Genomic DNA, 12286 nt, shown 5'->3' on the forward strand with positions numbered 1-12286 from the left:
GACTTAGTCCAAATCTTACCACTGTCTGGCTGTGTGTCCTTAGATGAGTTGCTTAACCTCTCTGAGCATCAGTGTCCTTATTTCTAAAACTGGGGGCTGGTCGTAAGAATTACATATGACACTACACACTAATGATGGCACAGAATACTGCTTGAAAAAAAATATGTGCGTCTTCACCATCCCAACAACCTCAAGAAGACCACAAATTTCTTTAAGATGGGGGTCCATGGCGGGCTCCTTTCTGTGTCCCGTGTATGTGCAGGAAGATGGTTTTCTTTCCTCCCTTGTCTCTTCCCTGATCTTCTCTCCTAGTCCCGTCTTTTCCTTTCATTTCTCCCTTTTCTTCCTCCCTTTCATTTCTTCTCTGTTTTCCAGCTCAGCCTCAGGCGGGAATAGAGGGGGCCCAAACCCTCTCTGCTGTGGTTACACATGCACAGTTTCAAAGCCTATTTCTGAACACCACGTGACCTGTTTAAAGGGGGATGGTTTGCTAGTCTGGTTTCTTTCTCTTTCACTCCCTGGCTCTGGTTATTAAAGTTTGGTTCCTGTAAGAGGAAAAAGGGGGAACTTTGAAAGCTCTGGAATAAACGCTCTCCTCGGGGCCTTCTTATCACGTTTCTCTCACCCCCTGCCTTTCTTCCCTTGGTGGCAAGAGTTGGGGATCAGAACCTTCTGGACCGGCTGCCTTCTTTGCCCATCATCTGAGCCCCATTCACCCTGGTGTCCCTGCCAACGAGCAGCTGAGAACCACATGCAGCCTGGTCTGCCCTGTGCCCCATCTCAGCACCCCCTCGCCAGGCTTTCCCATAAGCACCCAAGAGGACAGTGAGTCCTCCATCCTCGGCGTGAGCTCTTGCCTCGATGTCCCCCCAGGAAGCACCTCAGCCCTCTCAGGGGCTCTGTTTGAAACCAGCGTCATTTAAATCGAGGAAGAGAGCCCCATTCGACATTGACGGAGCGTATTCTGTGAACCTGACATATTGCTAAGCGCTTTTCATGGATGATCTCATTCAGACCTCGCGTCAGCCCACGGGGTTGGCCATTTCATTGTCCTCCTATTAAAAATGATGAAACAAGGTCACAGTCACAAGTTTACTAAGTGGCAGAGCTAGGAGTCAAACCCATGTTTCTCGGAGGCCAGAGCGACAGTGACCAGCTTATCTCAGTTTACCTGGGACTGCCCCAGTTTTAGGCCCCAAGTCTCAAGCCCAGGAAAACCCCTCAGGCCTGGGGAACCAGGAAGGCCAATAGTAATCAGGAGAGGAGGCAATCAGAGCAACCCTGACACTACAGATTCTGTGTGTCTATTAAGTACAAGATTTTCTCTCTCCTCCTTCCATCCCTTTCCTTTTGTGTGTGATGTATTGCAGGAGAAGAGGTTGATTTTTTTCCTGAGGATCAAGAATTATTGAAAATTGGCAATGCGTGGGTTTGAAGAAAACCACTCGCCTGTGCTGAGGTTTTGCACAAGAGATAACGTCCTCTGGGAGCTTAGGCTCTCCCTCAGAACCTTCTCTAGCCCTTCCCTGGCAGCCTTCCAATTTGTGTTCATGTTTTCGTAGATCACCTGTCTTCTGAAACGTCACTTTTCAGTGGGAACAGTGGGCTCATTTGATGGGATCCAGCCACGTAATAGACAGAATTCAGTCTGGCACTCAAGGCTCTCCAGGATCTCTTTCCCTCTTACAATCTGTGCCAGAGTCTGGCCAACTCACCTCCATATCTGTTTCTCTTCTTCCTGGTCACCACCCAGATTACATTTCCCAGCCTCCCTGCAGTTAGGTGGGATCATGTGACTTGGTTCTGACCACCACGAAATTGGTGAACGTGAGGCCTTCCATAGGGCCCGTAAACGTGATCCACAGGCAGTCGCTGTGCAGTCACGTGGAATCTTTTTACTTCTCGGTGACCTTAGCATATGAGAAAGCCACAAGACGGAAGAACCCAGTTCCAGAATCACCTCTTGGAACTGAGCTGCCTGCTAATTAGTTAATACCTCTTATGGACTTTATGTAAGCTAGAGATCTATTTCACTGGGGTGAGCCAGTAAGATGTGTGGGCTTATTTATCATAGCAGCTAGCATTGCCCTAACACATACAGTATCCAGTCAAATTTTCTTTCACTCTGCGCCATAAAATCTCTAGTCTGGTCAGAAGAGGTTACGTCCTTCTTCCCCACATCCCTGCTTGTATGTCCTCTGCCTGGAGTATTCTCAGTTATTTTTCTTCACACTTTTTACTGTATGCATCTTTAAGCCTTGGTGTAAGTCCCTTGGTGAAGCCTTCCCATATCATCCACCCTTCAAGAGACCCATAGCATCTCTTCCCCTTGTTCATTCTCTCATTCTCTTAATATGCTTGATGAACATTTTTATAAATGCCAGGATCTAGGCTGAGCACTCAGAAGAGAATAGATCCCCTCCACACCTTGTCTTAAAGTAGATTGAGGAAAATAGATGGAATAAAAAATAGACATCGGAATCCATTGTCATAAGTGCCATGTAAGGTGGTGTCCTGAGGGCCTGGGAGCACAGAGAAGCAATGACTAACCCACTTTTGGAAGGGCAGTATTCAATAAATAATAGCTATTGCTATTTTACCAGATCTTGGGTTTCTGCTGATAAGATTAGCAAAGGTGACAGGGCAATTGGTAGTCTCCAGGTGGCCCATCTGGCCCCTGAGTTTTTCTTTTTTACCTCATTTTTCATCCTGTGCTACTCAGCAATGTCAGTGTGTCGTAGTCATGTTAACCACTAAAGAAAGAATTGGTTCAGAGAAGATAAGCCTTAAAAATAAGGGACATCAGGCCTCATAAGAAGTTGGCATTGGGTGTGGGAAGCAGGGGGAGGTCACTGGTGTCTGCTGAATGATTACTCTGTGCCATACACACTATTACCCTTGAAATGGACTTGCCCGTCATAACACCCAATGAGTGGGGTGTCATTTGTGTGCTTATTTTGTAGGTGAGGCAACTCAGTTTCGGGGAAGGGAAATCACTTGCTAAGTTCATATCTCAGGATGGCAATGGAGCCTCTCGCTTTGAAGGTTTCCTGGCTCCAGAAATCCTGCTGTCAGTCATGATGCTCATGTTGGTCAGGGTCCTTGCAGCAGAGAGAAAGCTCACTCAACAGGAGGAATGAACAAAAATACAATGAAGGGACCATTTGCAAAAGGGTAGGCAGGCTTAAAGGAAACCAGTAGGCTAGTCCAACACCCTGAGATCGACAATAGCCAGAAGGGTTACCTACTCTAGGATCAAAAATGCAAGTGTGGAGATGGAGACATTGCTAGAATGTGGAGCGAGCTATAGATGCATGGAATGACTTCCAGACAGAAGATGTGGCCTTGGCAGAGGAGCTCAGTCAGAGCTAACTGAGGGAATAAATGCCCTCACCTGTCTCTTTTCCATCCTTCGTAACTCTTGCAAATGCTTCCCATTGGTCAAACCCAACTGGAAGGCAAGGGAGTCCGTTGGTGCTGACCATGTAGGTCATCCTTTCAGGGCAGAAGTCAAGGGCAAAGAGCTGGGTGGGAAGGTCAAACCAGAATATTTGGTGTCATGATCTATGGTTTCTCACATGCACCTAATTTAAATGATGGTGAATTAAACTGGTATCTTCCAATAACCTTGGTGGTGTTTTTTCTTTTCTGGTACTGCATTCACACCACTGTATTTTAGTGGAAATAAAAGCATAAGCGAAGGTAACAGTGTTTGACCACAGACCATACATTCCTGCAGCTGAAGGATTCTGGGAGCAAATCTGTCTGGAAAAATATAACCTGGAGCCAGCGTGGTTACGGTGGATCAGCCACACTTCCTGAGGCTGAAGGGGTTCCATTAAAGTCTCTGGAAGTGTGTGCACTGTCTTTTCTTGGACAGATTTAAAAATCCACTCGTCACTGCTGCACTGATGGTACCACACACAAGCTCAGCTGATTGCACTCAACGGAAGCAAACCTTTGTGGATGAAATAAGAAGAAGGAGGCATCCAGAGATGGTGTCTCCAGGAAGCAGAGGAGGGAGTGAAACAGACGTTCCACTAGGACCTGGGGACGAGAGCCTTAGAGAGCCAGACCTTTTGGCAGAAAAGAGGGAACAAAACCAGAAGAAACACACACACACACACACACACACACACACACACACACACACACCCCAAAACCACCCATTTCTGATTTCCTGAGTCTTCAATATGGGGGTCATTAACAGGAGCATTCTGGCTAATCTTAATTGCTAGGGCCGAGGAAAGGAATTGCCGGGGTAATCAGATCCCAAAGCATACAGGGCTTTATAGATTAAAGCAAAGTTATGTCCTAATCCCATCAAAATGTCATAATCTTGTGTCACAGCAGCATCTAAACACAGCTGATTGAGATGCCACGAGTGCTGAATCTGGGATCCATCACAGCCCTGCCGTCCGGAAAGCAAATAACCCCAAATGAGAAGATTGGATTTAGTGTGGTCTGGAGATATTTACTACAAAGGTCTGAGCACTGACTCCATCTCTCCCTCGGGCTTCGCAAGGAGAAAACTCGGCTGTCCCGAGATGCATTCTTTTTAAAGAAAATTTTCCCCAAATGGAAATAGATTCATCGTTTTAGCTGATTGTAAAATTAATATGGGCCTGCTGTAAAATAATGCAGACAATATAGAGAAATTTGAAGAAGAGGATAGAAAACACGCAATTTCACCAGCCAGAGTAACTTTTGTTATTTTGGTGTGTTATCTTTCCAGAGCTTTCTTCTATGCACATGTACACACACACACATCCATACCTCCCCCCCGTCTCTCTCTCTCTCTCTCTCTCCCCCTCATTTTCCCTCTCTCTCGCTCTCTCCCTCTGTCTCTCCCTCTCTCTCTCTCCCTGCATCCCCCAAATGCTGTGTCTGATCCTCTCCTCACATCTTGTTTATTCTTCCCTTCCACTCCTAACAGCAGCCATGTTGTCCGGTCCAAGTTCACGTAGCTAAACATGCTGGCCCACCCACAGTTCTCACGTCTCCATGTGCTCAGTTTCACCAACCAGCAGACCGGCCAGCATCTCTGAATTCCATGCCACATCCCAAAGAGAGAGCATCTGATGTGCCTGACTCTGATCGGTTAGGGCATGGCCGTGGGGTCACATGTACCATTAAGTCCCCTTGTTGGAAGTGCGGAGGAGACCATGGGGAACTGGGGGCAGTTCTCAAGGAAGAACCTTTCACGGGCTCTCCAAACAGTATCATGTACATTTGAACTGGTCGTAACTCATGTGCTGCTCCCACAGAGAGGAAGTGGCTTACAAAGGTCCTTCAACTAGTGAGTGGCTGACCCACGTCTGAGATCAAGGGCTATTCTTCTAAACTCGGGGGTCGTTTTCCCCCTATCATCTGTACCTCCATCGTGAGCGTGGTATAAAGTCATATTACAAATATGAAGAGAACATGAAGAAATATAATTGAATATTCATACATTTTGCATAGAATTCCAAGGGGTTCAAACCAATTTAACCTTGAGGTTCAGTCCCTGGATCCAATAATAAGAGCCCCTATTCAGGGTAAATAATACCCACGTACTCTAAATGTTGACCAATTTCACATTAAAGTACCTGCTACTTGCCTTTGGCAGAAGAGAAGACGATGATATTCGGGACTCACAAGCTGAAAACTTTATATCTCCTGTTGGTCCTGATTCAGAAGCCCTGATTCCTGCATCGCCAGCCATGGATACTCCAGAAGTCAGTGGCCTGCACAGGACAGGGCAGGCTTCCAACTGCATCAAAGTTAGTAGCTGTCTTTGGACCATTGACATCCAATCTATTTTCATCTTCTCTTCCCTCTGTCGTCCCTCCTTCTCTTCCCTCTCATTATCTACCTCCCAGAGTTTCTCTCTTTCTCTGTCTCTCTTTTCTGTTTCCTTCTTTATGTTTCTTTTGTTCCTTTTCCCATTTGAACACTCTTAACATACACATTTAGCGTTGCTTTATGGAACAGTTGTTCTGACATCAGAAAGAGCTAATAAAGTAGGCAAAGACCAGTTACAATAATAGATAGAGAATCCATGGAACCTGCCTTTCTCTGTGAGACCCAAAGTTCAATGTCCCAGAATGCAAGCTTAGCCTCTGACACTCACTAGCTCTGTAGCTTCCCCCCTGTTCTTCACCTCAGTCTGCCTAGTTTCCCATCTGTAAAATGGGGGTGAAGAATACCTCTACCTCACAGGGAGGTCAGGAAATTTCTAAGTGAGGTAATTCATGACCTAGGTGCCATCAAATATTAGGAAGACATAATGCCGAAGAGGTATTTGACTTATTCCAGCTAGGTCCAGGACAAATTAGCAGTTGTGGATGAAAGTTACTAGAAGTTGAGTTGGGCTCAATGGAAGGAAAAATTTCCCAGTTACCCAACAATAGGCGGGGTGGTCTCAAGAGATACTAGTTCCCTCTCACTGGAAGCATCAAAGACAAGGCACAAAAATCAGTGTTCCTGGATATAATAAAGGAATTCTAGACACTGCGTACAGTGTTGGCTTCTGATTCCCTTTTTAGATCTCTTATTCTTGGTGCCTCAATGCGCTTAGCTCTTTATAGCATACTCCTTATTTTCAGTTTCCTTTTACAGGATCAAAACTTCTGCTTACTGTCACAGAACTCATCTAGATGTCTGGGTTTGGGAATATTGTTCTGTAAAAGTAAAGTACCTCCCTTCCTTTGGGTTTAGTTTACTCAGGTGAACAAGAGACAAACGTGTTCTGCTCTCCTTCCGCCAATCCTATCAAGGTGAGGCAGACTGTCCTGGTCATGGAGAGTTGGGTGACCACTGATGCATGGAAATGTATGTACTTGAAGTGAGTCCAGCGCAGGGATGAAATGCACTATGTAATCCAGGGAGGAGGCTCTCAAGGCTCCATCAGAGGAAATGCAGGAGGGAAGAAAATGTAGTTAGGAACCAGCTGGGCAACGGATGAAGAAGACCTTCCACTCCTGGCAGGGTAGGGAGAAGCCAACTTGAGAGAAAGGACTTACCTCATGGGAACTTTTAGGTAATGTTTTGTGAGTGCGTGATGTAAACACCCTCCTGCTTTTGCCCTGTGGACTCTTCAGTAAAATCTATGCCGCCCACTAGGGCTTTTGTCAAAATGGGCTGCAGTCGGCATCAAAATTGGCATCAGTTAAAAGAGAGAAACCATATGGGGCAAGCTGACTTCTGGGTCACATCTGTCAAAGGAGGGACCTAGAAGGTGCCTCACTGAGAGACTGTGAAGAGTGAAATGCAGACAACATCTAGCATATCACAGGCACTCAATAAATGTGCCTTGACCGTGTAAGCTCCCCCCTGAAATACGAATGCTATCTTTTTCCAGACCAGTTGCATTTTGTGCTCTGAGAAATGACCAGGCATCGAGGGGTTTTTTTCCTGAGCATTGCGTTTCACGTTTACTTTGGCCTGGAGAGTGAGTCCGAAATGGCCTCTGCCTCCTGGGGAGCTGTCCGTCACTTCTCTTGATCTTTTTTTTCCTCACCCTTACAGCCCGAAGACCTCAAGGCTAATTTTTGGCAACGTGGACTTTTCACTGCCTGAAATCCAATCTTCCAGAGCATTTTTCCAACAGAGAAAAGCACTAATAAAGCTTTTGAATGGGAATGTCCAGCTCGGAGAGGCTTTTTTTATTTTTTATTTTTTTGGAAGTCAAGAAGACATCCTTTACTGGCATAGTTTTCCTCACTTCTTTCCAGAAATCCTATAGTTTTCTCTGAATGTATCTCTCGCTGTTTCTCTGAGGCAATAAATGGTAAATAGAGTAATTGGTGGCAAAGACATGTACCCCTATTCTAAGGTATTCTGCTCTGGGAATGACTTTAACAGACCAGTTGGAGGCTCCGATCATGGCATTGAGGACACGGGTTTCCCTTCAATAAGATTTTTTGGGGAGCGGGTCCCGTGGGTAAAGCAATGCCCAGAGTTCACTTAGGCGACTATCTTTTACTTCCTTTACCCACGACTAAAAGATGTCGACTCTTTGGATCCTGAGAAAGTACAAGTCATCCGTGAACAACACTAATTTCAACTGTGTGGGTCCCTTTAGATGTGAATTTTTTTCAATAGATACGTGTAATACTGTAAATGTATTTTCTTTTCCTCATAATTTTTAAAACATTTTCTCTTCTCTAGCATACTTTAATGTAAGAATACAGTGTGTCATACAACACCCAAAATATGTGTTCGTTGACTGTTTATGTTATTGGTAAGGCTTCTGATCACCAGTAGCCTATTAGCAGTTACGTTTGGGGGGAGTACAAAGTTATGCATAGGTTTTTAATTTCACGGGGTGGGTCAGTGCCTCTAACCCCCATTTTGTTCAATAGTCAACTGTGCAAGTTACCAAGAGCTCGGGTTATAAGTCATCACCTTCTTTCTTCTTCCATCACTCGTGGAGTGGAAGACATTGGCCTCAAATTAAGTTGATCATATCTTGTCCTTAGGTGGGATGGAGGTAGGGGAGGATTGGGGGGGGGATGACAGTTATGAGTGCATTGCCCATGAGTGACTGCTGTCTCACTTCTCATTTCCAAACAGAGCAAAAGAACAGAACTCACTGCGTGAGCTCTCTGCTCTCAAACGTCATCCAGGGGTGTCTGTACTCCAAGATGTGGGCTGAACATGCTGGAAGACCAAAGCTGGTAAGTTCTTGCAAACTTCTTTACATGGTATTTTGAAATCTGGGTTTTAGAACTGGGAAGGCAATTGGAGAGAAAGGAGCAACCCCGAGAAATTTTTGTCTGGCTTGACTGACACCAGGAATCTGAAGCGTTGTCGACAAGACAACAGAGAAATCAGCTCAGCAAGCAAACCAGCACATTTGTTGGGTTAGAAAAAAAATCAGTTTAAAGTAATCATAATAAGTATTAAATAATAAATGGTATCATTAGCAGTAATAATAATTGTTATAACCATTATCAATAGAATACTTCACATATGAGGTCTGACAATTATGTTTGCGAACTCATCCTAGAAAAAGTGCTCCATACCTCATTGCTGAATATCACTATGGTCACCTTCAAAGTACTCCCCTTGGGAAGCTATGCACTGACACCAGTGCCTAGTCCACCCTTCAAAGCCATTGTGGAACTCTTTTTCTGGAGTGGCCATCAGAGCTGTTGTCATATTACCCTTGATGTCCTGAATATCATCAAAATGTCTTCCTTTCAATATTTCCTTTATCTTCAGGTAAAGAAAGAAGTCACTGGGGGCCAGATCAGGTGAGCAGGGAGGATGCTCCAATACAGTTATTTGTTTACTGGCTAAAAACTCTCACAGACAGTGTCCTGTGAGCTGGTGCATTGTTATGATGAAAGAGCCATGAATAATTGATGAATAGTTCAGGTAGTTTAACTTTTTCATGCAGCCTTTTCAGCACTTCCAGATAGTAAACTTGGTTCACTGTTTGTCCATTTGGTACCAATTCATAATGAATAATCCCTCTGATATAAAAAAAAAGGTGAGCAACATCGTTGCAACAAGTTCGCGATCTTAATTGTCAGACCTCATATACCTAGATTTGACTATAATAAAAATAATTGATAGCATATAGTGAGCACTTACCATGTTCCAGAACTCTTCTAAGACCTTTGCATGTATGCAATCATTTAATCCTCACAGCAGTCCCATGTGGTAGGTAAAAGTAATGTCTCCATTTTATAGATGGGGAAACCGAGGCCCGGAGAGGCTAGAAAGGAAATATGGGCACTGTCTAATTTAATCTTGAGTGAGATCCCTGGAGACAGGTAGCATAACTCCAGTTTTTTACCTGGGGATACCGAAGCTGAGTAATTTGCTCAAAATTGCAGAGCTACAAAGTGACAGAGGTGGGGTTTGAACTCAGGTGTGTCAGGGCTCCCCTCGCATGGAACCGTCTTGCCTCTTGAGCTAGGCTGGCATCTATAGACACTCAGTGGACTGGCCAAATATGTCATTCCATAAGTTTCTTCCCATTATATCAAGATGATCTAGAGAAGAACATGTCTGGTGTGATGGGAAGGATTTTCAGGACCCTGAAAATCCTATGGCCTCGAATGATCTGGAATTGGAGCCAACAAAGGAAATGATGTCGAATTTCCCCCCAGAGGATTCCACTCTCCTTCCTCCTGCCTCTCTTTTTCCCTCATCTTCCTTCCTCTACCCGTGAAAAGCCCCAAAGGAGGCAGTTTGGTGATGGAGAGGTTTCAGAAAAGATTCGATGGAGGTCAGTGGAGGTATGACCGAGCTCAAAGGTGGCCTTTAGAGTTTATGCGGATGTACTAGCTCCCCAGTTGTCCTAGCACCTGCTTTTGAACAGTCCTTTCCCCTGATCTGTGGGGCCACCTTTGTCATATACGAAAGTCACTGAATAAGATCTACTTCTCTGCTCACCCGCCTCTTCCTCCAAGCACATTCTGCTGACTCTTCTGCCCAGGCATACAATGTGGCTATTGTAATTAGATAACATTATTATCTGAAAGGCAAGCACTTTCACCTTTGGAAGAGCATCATTGGTTAATCTCACACATTTAGTCATCCAAATGAACTTGAAAGCAAACTATTTGGGTACACTCCCTTCCCTAATTTGCACCTCACAAAAATAATGACTGGTATTGTGTGTGAGCATTGCATCACATCTTAAACAATTGGGAAGAAAAGAGTCTTTACAATGTTGATTCCCTTCATTTCATCAAGTCTTTTTACAGGCTCTTTAGGGATAGTTAGTAGTTTTCTGTGTGTGGGTATTATATCTTTTGTATTAAGGTTTTCTTTTTCCCTAGGCATTTCATGAAAATTGTTACCATTTTGGCTGAATCCTTTTTATTTTTCTAACTGCTATTTGTTGTTGTTTAAGAAGCGATCGATTTGTGAATGTTTTATTTGGTGTCCGGTAACATAAATGAACTCTTGTTTGGTTTTGACATTTTTCAATGGTTTCCTTTGTGTTTTCAAAGTAGATTACTATGTCATCTGCAAATGACATTTCTCTCCCTTTCATGTCTATCTGTCTGAATGTCTATCTACTTATTACTGTTTTATGAATTCTTACATTGCCAAGACCTTCTAGGAAAAATGTTAAATGTTGGTGGTGATATTGAACATCATTGTTTTATTTTGATACCAATTAAAAAGACTTGTAGGAAGTCACCATTATCTATTTTTCTAGATATGGTTTTGACATAGGTAATCATTAGAATGTTTTTTTTAAAAAGTCTACCCTTCTATTATAAGTTTTCTGAAAGGGTTTTTGGTCAGTGGACGTTGTTTTTTTGTTTTTAAATGTCTTTTATGAACTATGGAGATTATTATCTATTTCTACTTTGACTATTAGACAGGCTATTTTCTATTATATTCCTAGCATAAGCCCTCCTTGGACATGGCAGGTCATTCTTTTAGTATACTATTTACAGTAATTAGTGAGGATTTTGGCATTTATGATTCTAGATGTCATAAATCTATAGCTTTGTTTTCTCTGCCATTTTGGTCATACATTACTGTTACCAGGGTTCTGCTGGCTTCAAAGAATGAAGTAAGAAGCAATTTGCCTATGTTCTGGAACAAATTATATGGCACAGGAATGACCTCTTTCTTCCTTGTTAAAAAACTGACTATTCAGATTGGCCTCTTACGCTTCCCTGGAGATAATGAGATAATGTTTTTGAATATTGTTCTCCATGACACTTGTTCTAATCTAGCCTTCTGTTTCTTCAGTCAATCTGGCAATTTATACTTCCCAGAATGTGTGTGTGTGTGTGTGTGTGTGTGTGTGTGTATGAGATACTCTTTATTTTAAAACGAGTCCTCATGCAAACCATGTATCTGAGAAAGAGTTAATATCTAGAACATATAAGGAACTTTTGCAACTCAGTAGCAAAAGCAAACAAACAAACAAAAATGCCAATTGAAAAATGAGCGGAGGAACTCGAACAAGCATTTCACCAAAGAAGACATGCAAATGCACGTGGCCAACAGGTATATGAAAAGGTGCTTAACATCCATAATCATCAGGGAAACGCAAGTCAAAACCATAATGAGATATCAGCTCACACATGTCGGGATGGTTATTAACCACAAAAAGAAAAAAAGCTAAGTGTTGGCAAGGATATGGAACAAAGGGAACACTTACACACTGTTGGTAGGAATGTAAGTTGGTGCAGCCACTATGGAAAACAGTATGGATGTTCCTTTAAAAGTTAATAATAGAGCTACCGTGTGATCCAACAATTCCACTTCTGGGTAGATAACCAAAGAAATTGAAATCCGGGTCTCAAAGCGATACCTGCACTGC

Source organism: Rhinolophus sinicus, linkage group LG16, assembly GCF_036562045.2.
Source record: "Rhinolophus sinicus isolate RSC01 linkage group LG16, ASM3656204v1, whole genome shotgun sequence".
NCBI lineage: Eukaryota > Metazoa > Chordata > Mammalia > Chiroptera > Rhinolophidae > Rhinolophus > Rhinolophus sinicus.